Source organism: Carassius auratus, chromosome 3 (assembly GCF_003368295.1).
Source record: "Carassius auratus strain Wakin chromosome 3, ASM336829v1, whole genome shotgun sequence".
Classification (NCBI taxonomy): domain Eukaryota; kingdom Metazoa; phylum Chordata; class Actinopteri; order Cypriniformes; family Cyprinidae; genus Carassius; species Carassius auratus.
This window is the reverse complement of record NC_039245.1, coordinates 23933199-23946921: the sequence shown is the minus strand read 5'-3', so window position 1 is coordinate 23946921 and position 13723 is coordinate 23933199. Positions and strand designations below refer to the sequence as shown.

At 37.0% G+C, this 13723-nt stretch overlaps 1 protein-coding gene across 3 annotated transcripts in view; it reads left to right on the top strand.

Annotated features, from left to right (window-relative positions):
* Positions 1-2240: 2240 nt before the first annotated feature.
* glis2b (GLIS family zinc finger 2b) overlaps positions 2241-13723 on the top strand; it is a 30822-nt gene continuing 19339 nt past the window's right edge. The window contains exon 1 of one of the 3 annotated variants that reach the window (XM_026215683.1): positions 2241-3086. The gene's annotated coding sequence lies outside the window, so the exon portion shown is untranslated. Of the gene's footprint in view, positions 3087-10537; positions 12436-13723 lie in introns of those variants that run through there. The other 2 variants (XM_026215711.1, XM_026215702.1) reach the window with 2 other exon arrangements.

The window sequence follows — 13723 nt, the reverse complement described above, 5'->3', positions numbered from 1 at the left end:
ATTGAATGTATATATATTAATATATATACAATATAATGTAAAACTATATTTATGTATATCATAATACAATGACAATCAAATTAAATTTTTATAAAACATTTTATCAAATTTTTAATAATGATATATATATATATATATATATATATATATATATATATATATATATATATATATATATATATATATATATATGCATTCATGTGTTTTAATTTATATATACAGTAAACAAAAACGTTTATTTTGGATGTGATTAATTGCGATCAATCGTTTGACACAAACACACACACACACACACACACACACACACTCGAAGTGGGGATTGTTTTGGGGAATTATTCTGCATAAAACTGCATTTAACCCCTTGAAATCAATAGCATTTGGTAAATGTATATAAAGTAGAAAAACACATCATATGATATAAATAATGAAATGTGGATAATAATACATATATTAAACAATATATATATATCTGCGGAGGTTGATCATTTATTTATTTGAAAAAAGAACAATAAATTAACATTTAATACATTAAAACTGCTGCTAATGCACAGGTATTTTAGATTTTGACTTGTTTATCACATTGATTTAAAGAGGATAATCTCAAAGGATATAAAAATGCAAATAGAAGAAAATATATTACATTTGTTGTTATTAACAAAATAATTTAACATTATGTCAATGTTTCCCAAACTGGGGTTCGAGAGTTTAGTGAAAAACGAATAATAATAATAAATAAATAAATACTTACTAAAATAAAACGAAATATTTTATTTGTGTAACTGCATCTTGCAGCATGTGATTATTAAATAAGAGAACAGTAAACATGCCAATGTGTTACTTAAATATAAACTTAATGCCTTGCATCAAGTAAACGTATATAACAGATGAAAGTGCATGAAATGTTATTAAAGAATAATGTGAATTTGTGCATGTTTATGTGTTTGACAGACAAAAAGCCTTCTAAAGATATAGTAATACATAATTAACACACTGAGTGATAAATTGAATAAAAATTAATGTTTTCATCAATGTGATGCTGAGAAAACACTTCTGTAATCTTTTGTAAATTGGTTCATGGGTCAAATGCTGCATGGCGTCTCAATTTTGTGTGTGTGTGTGTGTACTTATAGCCACCTGATTAATGGTCTTTGTGTGAATGTCCACAAAACTGAAGACTTTCTGAGTGTGTATAAGTGGCAGGCTGTTTTAGAAAGGAACATTTAAAAGATGAAACAGAAGCAGCATCCTCTGTTTATCATCAATATATACTTAAAATAGACAATTCTCATATGTACAAACATAAGACCTGAGTTTCCTGAGTTCTTCTTCCTGTGCTCGCGCTGAGCATCAGTTCAGCTTCGGGCAGCTGCCATCTAGTGGTCCCTCACTTCAGATCTAGCACACACACATCCAGCTCAGGGATAATGTTCACTTCATACTTACTTACAACTAAAGTTCCAGTCGCCGGCCACCACAAAACCTTAGCTGAAATCAAGAAAAACTCATATTTACCTGCGAGATGAAATCTTCACGTGTTTCTTAAAATAATGTACAAACAGTGTAACATGCGAACACATATAATTGTTACCTTAAGGAACTCTCTGAAGTCTAAAATTGTTTAGTGTGTATGTGTGTGTGTGTGTGTGTGTGTGTGACTATTGTAGCCAGATTGATTGATTCATATTATTAAATACAATTTCTTCACTTCAATAAAACCAATTAATTTATATAGCTGACAGAACTACATTTTTTCTTCAATTTACTTTGTATTTAAATACATATTTATATATTTTGCCATTTAAAATATTCATTTTTATATTACATTCTCAATATGAGCTCTATCAGTATTATTATACAATTGTGAATTGATTATAATATACAAGTATATATAAAATATATATATAAAATTTCAGAAATATATAAATATAAAATATAATACAATTTTTAATGTTTAATTATGCTTAATTAACTTCAAAATATATGATGTTTACATGATGTAATGCACTAATAAAGAAACATGTTGCAAGTATGATTATATTATATTATATTATATTATATTATATTATATTATATTAATATGAATAATCTCAAAGAAATTAAGTTAGAGTGTCCACTATGCTAGACCAAAATGAATAGATCTGAGGAAAGGGTCTAAGGAGGTAATGTTTATTAAAGCTTCGGCGATAAAAGCTTTATTATCATGCCAATAAAACAGTTGAGAGCGGTGGAGGGAGAAGGGGAGGGAGTTAGTTTGGACGGGAGCCCAGGCCGGCCTCCTGAGCGCTGGATGGGGCGGAGCAGCACACATGCGCTGAGCTGGCAGAGCCACAGTCAGTCAGGGCTGATCCTCCGCCCGCTACGCCCGAGGAGAGGAGAGGAGACACGGACAGCCTCGCGTCCGGGTGCTGGAGACCCACCTCACCACACACTGTCTCCGAGGACAACACCGAGGCCCCAGGACTGGAAACGACCTGAGGAAATCGCGAACTCGACACGGAGACACCATCCGGACACGAAGCTGAAAAGGAGGACGTCTCCTCTCCATCGCCTTTTGCGCACGACCACCCATTAAACCCCCTCTGGACCAGCGCCGGACGCAAGCGATGCACCTTGATGCCAAGACAACGATCACTCCGATCGGGTTCTGTTTGTTTTTGTAGCGCATCATTCTTATCTAGTCGATAATAACAGTGCGGACACTGTGTTCACACACATGCATTCAACGGGTTTCTTCTTCATGAGAATATCCTCATGGCCTGAAACTGACATGAACTATTAAATCCGTGGCATTCGCTCTGGATTGACGCCTTTTTAATTTTTTTTTTATCTCGCATGTCTTGAGTTTTCTTCTTTCTCGAACAGTGTCACGCGTGTCCAGACAACAGTCTGATGCTCTCAGACAGCAGTAGGTTATCCAGCCACTGGTGACAGTGTCTTACAGGTTCTTTTGCATAACCTGCCGGGCCTTCCTTAAAAATTGACTCCCTATTTTGCAATCCAAAGGATTTGGAGCAAACATCCCCATTGGAAAGTTTAAGGTGGAGACCAGGGCTGGGCCATAACACATCCAGGAGGTTTTACAGAAGGTAAGCTAGTCTAATGAACTCAGATGGCACTGTAATTTGCATCACTGATCTGGAGTGCATTGCCATGCCAATATAAGCTTGCATATTTAGTTTTGTCCAGCGAGCACAGTCACTTAGGGTAGCAGAAAAACCCTGACCTATTTTCTATTTTCTTGGATTATGCCCCCGGTCTGTGTGATTTCTTAGGATTTGATGCATGTAGTGCCTCCTAAGAAAGAGAAACGGTGCTTCCACTAATGCACTTAAAATAGCAGACAGAATGCCTGGAAGCACCTAATAAATCTAGCATTATGTGATGAGTTGGTTGTCGTTTTCATATTCTAGACAATAAATACTCCTTATGAGGCAGGATTCAAATAAAATGCTTAATATGGAAAAGGATGCATGAGTACAAAAATGAAGCATTGGATCCATATATGATGCATTCTGGCAAGGTTACTGTTATTGTCCATAGAGACTGAGGCCTGGACATAAAGCAGTCATCATCCAATTAGGCGATTCCAGTGTCCCTGCGCTTAATTGTGAGCACATTGAGATGTGGTTTGGAACAGAGCCCATCCTCACTGGCTGCTACACATGGAGCCATTGATAAAGAAGATGCTTGCCAGGACATAGTCAACCAACTGCGAGAGGGGCATCTCAGACAAAAACACTCTTGAATAAAGCTTGTGCTTGGGGTTGATTTATTAATTGAACTTGGATTGTGTTTGAGAGGTGATTGCCGTCATTGAAGCCCAAGCTGGTGTAGTTTGTCCAATGGTTTGCATGACATCTGACCTCTTCATCTTGTGCTTTTTTGTTTATAAAATCACTGTTGAAATTGCACTGAGACGCCCCTAAAGTGACCCAAACTGGCCAGATGTCATTCCTTGGTGAAATCCAAACTGACAGAAAGCAGTGCGTGAATGTACACAGCTTTGTGCCTTATGCCGCTGTGCAAACATCTTGTATCATTGCCGTTGAGTCCTCACTTCACCGTGTGCTCTCCTCCAGCTGTGCGTGCTGGCGTCGACTTGTGTTTTTGCCGCACGCCCCCACAGCTCTGCGATAGGACCGCCTGTTCCACGATGTGCTCAAAGACATACTGGAAAGAAAGGCTTCTGGCTCACACATGAAGGGAAGATCCGTAAGCTAAAGCAGAGCTGAACGTTGCAGAAATCAGAGATCTTGGCACGGTCAGGCTTTGGCGTACTTTTGTGAGGGGTCTGGCCAGTGAATATACCGCTTGTTCCTCTCGATGCTCAGAAGGGTTTGCCAAATATGACCCACCCTGAAGCGCTTCTGTGGATTCATGCCCGTTACGCTCTCTAATGCTCAGTGAGTAAAGAGGGGCCCCGGCCTGGTCTTTACTCAAACGTGGGGTCAAACAGAGAGAATACGTGAGGCCGAGGACACGTTCTTATGTGTGCAGGCTGCAAGGGCCTAAACACAACATCTGACAAAAGACCAAACGCAGTGCTTGGTTTGGTTAGCGTTTGAAGAAGTTTGGGAGAGTTTTACCCATGAATCAGTGGAACAACAACACCATGATCAAACGCTGGGTCTCATAAAACTACAAAAAAGCTCCATAAAATTGGTGCGCAATATGCAAAACCTTCTCAAGACAACACTGTGTGAGAAATAGAACCATATTTAAAAGGATAGTTCACACAAAAATGCAAATTCTCTCATCATTTACTCATTCTCAATTTCTCATTTCCATATTAGATTCCCTAAAGAAACTTTCAGTGAAATGTTTTTGAAAAGAACCTTTTTTTTCTTGGTGTAAATAACAATTTAATAATCTTAAGAAACTTTTTCCACTATAAAGAATCTTCTGTGGAATGGAAAGGTTCCAGGTTCTTCATGGAACCATCAATGCCAATTAAGAACCTTTATCTTTGGAACCATTCCATTCCACAAAAGGTTCCTAATAATTGGAAAAAAGGTTATTTGAGGAACCCAAAATGCTTCTTCTATGGTGTCACTGTGAAAACTACCTATCAATTTGTTCTAGTGTTCCTGGAGCTCAAGTGATAGGGCATTGTGTTAGCAAGCGCAATGTTGGGGTTCGAATCCCAGAGAACACGTTAGGAGAAAATTGTTAGTCTGAATGCAATGTAAGTTGCTTTAAAAGCGTCTGCTAAATGTAAATGTTCAGTCTGTTCCCCACACAAAGTGATGACATTATCGGACTTTAACCATTACGATGAATAGAGCTATTGATAACATCTTCTGAACACAGATTTGGAAAGACTTGATGTGGCAGAGTTTGAGTGAACTGTTACTTTTTATTTGGGCCATTTTCTGTTGGTAATTGCTAGTCTGCAGAGCAAAAGTGCATTCTTGGGTGTCTCTGTTGGTTGTTAAATATCTAGTAGCACCAAGTAATTTGCTTGATGTTTTTTTTGAAGCCACAAATTAAACAACCCTTAAGGTATTTAGAGGCTGTAACCCATACAGGGCATTCAGCCTTCACACTGACACCCGTGATCCTCCACGTGGGCTTGATTTACAACCTCAGGAGTGTTCGGCATGGAATCGAGAGCATTGAGAGTGTGAGATAGTCTCGGTGATGGGAATTTCAGACGGTCTTCTGCATTACTTCAGGACAGAGACAGCTGACATCCTCTTGGAATAAATGTTTGGCATTTGCTAAAAGGTGGGAAGAGGGTCTGGGGAGGTCAGTTCAGCTGGGCATTTAACAAAGACCGGAGGAAGAGTCCTGGAACGTGGAATTCCACACTGAAGCGATCAGAGATTCCGGTAAGATTCCGACTTCTACACTCTTAAATATAAAGGTTCTTTTTTGGCATCAATGGTTCCATGAAGAACATTTAACATCCAAAGAAAATTTAATTGCACAAAAGGTTCTTTATAGTGGAAAAAGGTAAGAAAAAATGGTTTTTTCAAGAACTGTTTACAAAAGGGGAACCAAAAATGTCTCTTCTATTAGATTTCTATGAAAACTCCTTTGCAGAACCTTTATTTTTAAGAGTGTGGGATGAAAAGTTGTCTAATAAACCAGGCATTATATATTACAAATATTGTTGGGTCTTTGACAAGTGGCTTTTGTTCTTCTGTTTGGATAAAAGCGTCTGCTAAATACATAAATGGGACTGTTTATTGTAGTTCTGTAAAGTCGTTTTGTTTAAATGCTTCAAATGCCACAAAATGCTGTTTTAAAGACAGTTGTGCAGAAAAGAGCCGTGCAGACAGACTCTGGCCAGGCCTGAGAGGAGTGCAGAGTCACACGGGCTCACAGAGACCAGTGAAACCACCCTCTCTCGCTGGGCTTGGACCGTGCATTTTTCTGCAGTTAAACTGCAACCACTAATCACAGCGTGGCCTCACTGTTTCCTCTTGGAAGGTTTCGCTCATGTCCTCCCTGCTATGCAGAGCCTGGTCCCTCCCCAGCCAGAGGACCCCTCGCTTTCTCTCTCCTTCACGAGACACCCATGGTCCATGCCACCTTTGCCTGTGTGTTTCTGAGCCACCAAAGGCCTGGTGCCCCGGTGCAAGCCCTCCAAAATAAACACAGATGGAGGTCTGCGTCCACACACTTTCCACTTCATGTTTTCTTTTATGTCTTTCAGTCACTTACTTTCTCCCTACAGCCACTGCAACAAAACGCGAGGAAATTTGACAGAAATAAATAAATTCATAAATTAACAGAACATGAAAAGAAACCCAAAAGAAATTCTTAGGTCAAAGGTAATGAGTTTCTATTTAATCATTTAAATTTATTTGAAATTTAAAAATGAAGCTATATTTTAAAAATGTAAAACAAATAAATAAATGTATAATTAATACAAAATTGTATAAAAAAATATTATATATGTGTGTATAGTTTAATTTTTGATATATATATATATATATATATATATATATATATATATATATATATATATATATATATATATATATATATAAAACAATAAAAGCGTTAAATGTATATTAACAGACAAAATATACATATGTTACCAGTTGCTAAATGTTTGGACATAAAGACCATTTAAAAATGCATAAATGGTTATGTACCAATAAAATTCATCCAATGGTTGATTACACAAAGAACAAGCTCATATAAGAGAGATTTAATTCAATATTAATAAAAATTTCCATTTGTATTCCCAAGTTTGACAACTTTACCATTATTTTAAGAAAAGGAGGATGATAAAAGGTACAAGTACTAGTAAAAAATTAAAAGGTGGCTGGCACTGTAAATTGGCATGAGCCATTGAAAAACTCATAGTGATCGACTCGACAGCTAGTAAAGTTCAAGAGACGTGAGAACGGTTCAAGTCTTTGCCACATGAATCGCAGGGCCACATCACCACCATTGTTTTCCAACTGTAAGCTGTTAGCAATAAGCAGCGCTGCATGCTAACGGGCCAAGGGCTTCAGCGGTTAAACTGGAAGCACAGCTGGCTTTTATTATTATTTACTTGTGAAGCCAACAGCCTGGATCTTCCAGTACAGCCACAATAACATGACTAGAACACAATATGCGAACTGCCGTATGAAAAAAGAGAGCAGGGAGGGGAGGCTAAGCATTTCAGAAAGAGAAACAAGTCTCTCTCAAGTCTGGGCTTGGCTCCTCGTCCGGGCAGATTCATTCCTGTCAATGTGTGCGAGTCCGAGACTGCCGCCTTCTTTCCATGATCTGCTGTTCCCCACAGTCACTGAGCGGCTGTACATCACGAGCGGCACGTCTTGAGCTTGGAAGAGAGATGCAGCGAATGTTCATGCGTTCTGTCTCATAATGAAGTGATCACAGGATATGACCGGTCCCCCTGTCCCACTGCTCTCGTGTCTGTTACCTTTGGCACACGGCTGCGACTGTTCAACAGGAATCTTTGGTACTTTTTGTTAATTCTACAGTGTATTGTAACTCACTGTCAGAGTCTGCCATGAACAAGAAGGGTATTTCCTTTTATAGCTTTGGGAGAAAAACCGTGTGAATTAGCAATGTAATAACTTCAGTGCATTCACTGCGGGTGCTTTTGTGGACTGCAACAGTTTATTAGATAAAGAGACACTTTATTGATTATTTAGGTGGAATTTAGCCTTACAAGAAAGTACTATGTGATAATATGTATGGTTTTGGAAACTTTTTTTACTTAAATGCTCCCCAAAATGTTGACTTTTATTCAGCAAGGAGGCATTAAATTGATCAAAAGTGACAGTCAAGACATTTATAATGTTACAAAAGATTTCTATTTCAAATAAACACTGGTTCTATTCATCAAAGGACCAATCATGGTTTCTGCAAAAAATATGAAGCGGCACAACTGTTCTCAACATTGATAAAATCAGAAATGTTTCATGAGCAGCAGATCAGCATATTAGACTGATTTCTGAAGGATCATGTGACACTGAAGACTGGAGTAATGATGTTGAAAAATAAGCACTGCATCACAGAAATAAATTACATTTTTATATTGAAACGGAGAACCGTTTTTGGTCAAATAGATGCAGCCTTGGGATCATAGACTCGTTTCATAAACATTTTCATAAAAATCTTACTTTTGAACTGTAGTGAATCACTCAAACACTAAAGTAAATGTTGAAATGTTGATATTTTCAGCCCTTTGATTAACAATATGTGTTATTCATTTACTCAAATTTACTGTATGTTTTAAGAAAGAAAGTAAAATATCTAGTCTAAAATTCCATCTAAAAATAAAGCATAAATACACAATATATTATCTTCAACTTTCATTATATGCTCCAACAAAACATAAAAAAATACTAAACAAATATTTAACACATTTTATGGAAAGTTTAAAACTGTCTGTGTATTAATTTTATTTTATTTTTTTCATTTTTTGATGCAAATGAATCAAATCAAAGGCAAGTTGATTCATTGAATCAATCAGTTTGAAGTGATTGACAGGAACGAATCCAAACTGCTGCTTGTTACCAAATCAAATGTTTCAGTCTTAAAATGAGTCCCGAGACTAGAATGGATCATGAAACATGTCTTTAAGAAAACTTAATTGGCAAATTAAAAGTGCAATAAAATGCGGTTTTGAAAAACAGTACTTTCTTTCCCCCAAAACATACAAAAAAGTTGATATGTTGATTATTTTCAACCTTTAAATGATATTGAATTTCATATTTATGTATTTACTCAGACTTATTGTATTTATTATGTAAAAATCTTCTTTATTAAGTATAAATTATGAAGTAATTTATTAAGTATAAATCAAAAAATAATCCAAAAGCTTAATATTTTAATTATATGCGCCAAAAAAAAATACTCCATGAAATATTTGAATGAAAACATTTTATGAAAACCTGTGATTTTTTTTTTTTATGTTTTGAAGCAAATCAATTGAATTAGAGTCAAGTTGATTCATTGAATCACTCAGTTTGAAGTGATTCACAGGAATGAATCTATCGTGCTGCTTTTCTTCTTCACTAAATCAGAAACTCTATTAAAATGTTTCAGTCCTAAAACGAAGGAAGGGTCACGTCTTCAAGAAATCTTAATGGCCACATAAAAAAGTGCAATAAAATCACTGCAATATATATTTTCTAGTTTATGTTAATGTTATGCATATTCTATAAATGCAACATCATATATGGTGAATATAGAAATGTGCCTCTGATTGTAGCGGGCTTCCTCTGAAATGTACATCTGTCATCTTATTATTTGTTTTGCACTCCAAACCAAGATGAGGCTCTATAGATTGAGGTACACGCTCCTCCTGTCTCTCTGTGGCTCTGTCCCTGGTTTGCTCTCTCTGACAGAAGATGAAAGGCCCTTCGTGTTTGGGAGGAGACAAAGGAGACAAAGTCAAAGAAACGCAGGGAGATAAAGGGTGAGAGAAAGAGGGAAGGAGGGGGAGATCCTGTCGTGTTGACCTTGTCTGTCTGCCAGGCCTCGGAGGGGAGGGTGGTCTCGCTTTGAGAAAACAGACGCCCCATGTGAGGCTGGAAGAGACACAGATGAACAGAGGCAGAGAGAAAGTGTGTGTGTGTGTGTGTGTGTGTGTGTGTGTGTGTGTGTGTGTGTGTGCAGGTGTCTGAAAGGGAAAGAGGAGCAACGACGGACAACATCAGCAGAGGTTTAGTAACTACCAGGGTCCATTATGTCCTCCAGCGACTTGTAAAGAAGTATTTATAAGACAATAAACATTCATTTGTGGTTTTCAGGGCCAGATCGTGGTCCCTGGACACACATTTCGGACCCTGGCATTCCACTTTTTCCTGAGGTTTTGAGATGCATGGTTTGACGTTTTGATGGTTCTGGTTTCGTGAACTCATTTCAGAGTCCAACCCTGCCGGTATAAATTAAAAAGATTTTAATTTCCAGGACGCTCTAATACGATGATACCCTTGTGAGGGACAAAATATATTTTTTTTGAGAAAGACCCAATTTTACTGCGTGAGAGAAAGTGTGATAATATAAAGACTTTTGTTAGCAAAAATATATCATGTTACTGTACTGAATGCAAAGCACAGCATTATCTACAATATTATAAGAATAATTATTTTCTAATGTATACAGATAATATAATTTTAGTAGTATCAGGTGTATAAATATTTTAATTAGGAAAACAAGAGGAGGGAGGAGAAGCTTCGTAGAAAGATACAACACAAAAATAATTATTATTCTTAAAAATGGGAAGGACAGATGAACACTTTAATTCTTTCTGTTAAAAATGAAAGCTGTCAATAAAATAAACAAATTGATTAATCTAATCACCAATTAATATTAATCACCTACAGCACCCTTGATCACTATACGCTAAAAACAGGGTTTCAAATTGGGCTTCAAGAGAGGACAAAAAGCAAATAATAAATTAAATCTTAAAAACTGAAAATCTATGAAAAAAATAATAAGTTAAAAAGAAAAAGTAGAGCACCAGAGAACATGCAAATATGTTGTTAAATTATTAATTTTTCTATTAATTAAAAAAAACAAACATTTTAAGTCGAAGGAGTTCGGCTGACAAAAAAGATCTGGTTTAACATCACTTCAGTTTATCGACTAATACGTTCTTCTGTTCTGAGTTTCCTTCATCTTCCTGTTGTTGTTGTACTGCACTGTGTTTGGGTTTGGAGGAGCGAAGTCCTGGCCAAATGAAAAAATCAGCACAGTACTGTATCACATGGATCCCGACACCGCTGACATCCCTCGAGTCACATCTCCTGTTAAATTACACCTGATTCTGGCTTAACTGCTTCGTGCAGCCAACCAAGGCTTTTCAGTCCAAGAAAAGTTTTGTGGCGCTGCTGTAATATTCAGATCCAGGAAATGAGTGCAAGTCTGAGACGGCACCTCCCAGAATCTGAAGTGTACCTTCTGCGCCCCAGTGTTGGCCCGGACTCAAAGCGCAGTCTGCCTGCTGGATGTTTTATGTCTCTTATAAAAGCGAGAGCCCCTTGAGCGGCCAGGCTTACGTTTGTCACGACATTCACTACAGAGAACTGAAATATGGCAGAAGCTCGTCGGCCAGCGTGCCCAGTTTCCATGCGCTCGTCAGCTCCCGTAAATCTGCGGCTCCGAGTCTGTTAACGCTGTGGGATGGAAGGAAACGCCAGACGTTTGCCACCCCACCCAAAGGCCGAAGGTTGAGGCACGGCTGTGCTTTTCCAGACGGGACAGTCTCAAACAGACCCCAACCAAACGTGGGAACTCTGCAGTTTCTGTCAGTCTCATTTATATTTAAAGGGTTAGTAGACTGAAAAACTCAAAACCTTGAATTTACTCACCCTCATTTCCATCCAAAATCCCAAAACAGAAAATAAGCTTTTTTTGAGTGCTGTTTTTGCCCATCCAGTGAAAGTCAACGGGGCCTACAAGTCTTCTTTACAAAACACAATCACTTAGTGTGATAGACAGATTGAAATATTAGCCCATCCACTTGATCAGTGCACACAGACAAAGACTAAACCACAATGGCCACCACTTTAAATGAAACCTCATTGGTTCTGGAATATCTTGTATGTCATGACAACTGAGGTTTGTGTCATCGTATATATATTTTAATTGGTTGTATTTGATAATTTGTCACTCACTCACTGACCTGTTCATCTGACAGACGCTGTGTTGTGGCTGTGGAATACTGTTTGATTGCACGCACAGGAACGGCGTGTTTTCGTAGGTAGGATCCACGTGGAGTCTCAGCAGAGAGTGGAAAAGGGTTTAGTCAGGTGCCAAAACCCCCGGCATTCCTGCGCTGACCTCGGACGCCTTTCCCCTCGACTGCCCCCGGGGAAGGTCTGTCTCAGCACGGGCCAGACTCGAGTCCCGGGGCGGATCTGAGGAACAATCAGAAGAAATATGCTCATACACCACCATAAACTGACCATAATCAGTCCCGCCATCTACGCTGAAGTCCATTAGAGTTCACTGGTGAGTGGAGAGACGGGGTCTGTGCAGTCAAAGGCCATTTGCAATCTGTTTTTGAAATCTAGGATGGAAAAATGGAGAATTGGTTCAACCGCATGGAGCCGACAAGCACACTGACACATATCTGTGTCGAAAAAAAAACTCTGCGGTGTTTTCTTAAACAGCCAGATTGTAGGGAACGCTGCTGGGAATTCTGTTGGGAATAGTGCCTTATGAGGAGCTGTGTTTTAATGTACTTTAAAAGTTTAACTTCAGTCAGACTCAGTGGTATTATAGTATTATTATTAATATTCCTTCATATTTATTTTTAAATATTTATCAAAATAATGTCTTAATTTCTTAACTTAAAATGTTACTTAAATTAATATTTCAATAAATTAGCAACACATTTGCATATGCTCTAGTGTTGGTTAACGGTCACATCATGTGCAAGTAAACAAATATATCTCTGTGTGTGTGTGTGTGTGTATACACAGTTAATATAGCGTTTATTTTATAGCGTATATTTTTTTAAGTTCATTTGCCATTTCTATTATAATTTTTTAATATTTCTATTTAGTTTAATTTATTTTACTTAAGTCTTTTTTTTTTTTACATTTATTTTATTTAAGTTAATTGCCAAGGCAGCATTTCCTTTTTTTTTTTTTTTTTTTTTACATTTTTTATTTAATAGACTATAATTTATATATTATTCTGTTTCAGCTTTATTTATATTAATGAGAAATGATTGTTATCTGAAACTAAAACATACATATATATATATATATATATATATATATAATACTAAAATAAAATGATAATTAGAAATGTTGCCTTAGCAGAAGTTGAACTGAAACAAAACTAAACCTGAAATAAAAATGAATAAAAACTATTTGGAAATATTTTCGTAATACAAAAACTTATAGACATGACAAAAGCACATGACAAAATTACTAAATATTAAACTAAATTTAAAAAGAAACCTGAAAATATACAAAATAAAAGCAAATTCAAAATACGAATACAAACTATAATATATGTATAATACTTAAGTTGCATTGCAGTGGAGCCCAGGACTGGCCAGAAGGAGCTCTGAGGGTCATTGTGGACATTTTCTCTAAACTAAAGTTAAAGTAAAGCTCACTGAAGACTAGGATATAGATTTACTGGAGAGTATTTTAGTCAGGGATGGATCTTGTTTACCTTGGTCTTCCCACTTCTCCAAGATTACATTCCTGTCTATTTAGAAGATGCCTTAAGATTAAGTCGACCTTTGAAGAGAAGTAAACAACACTGACAATAATATGCCAAC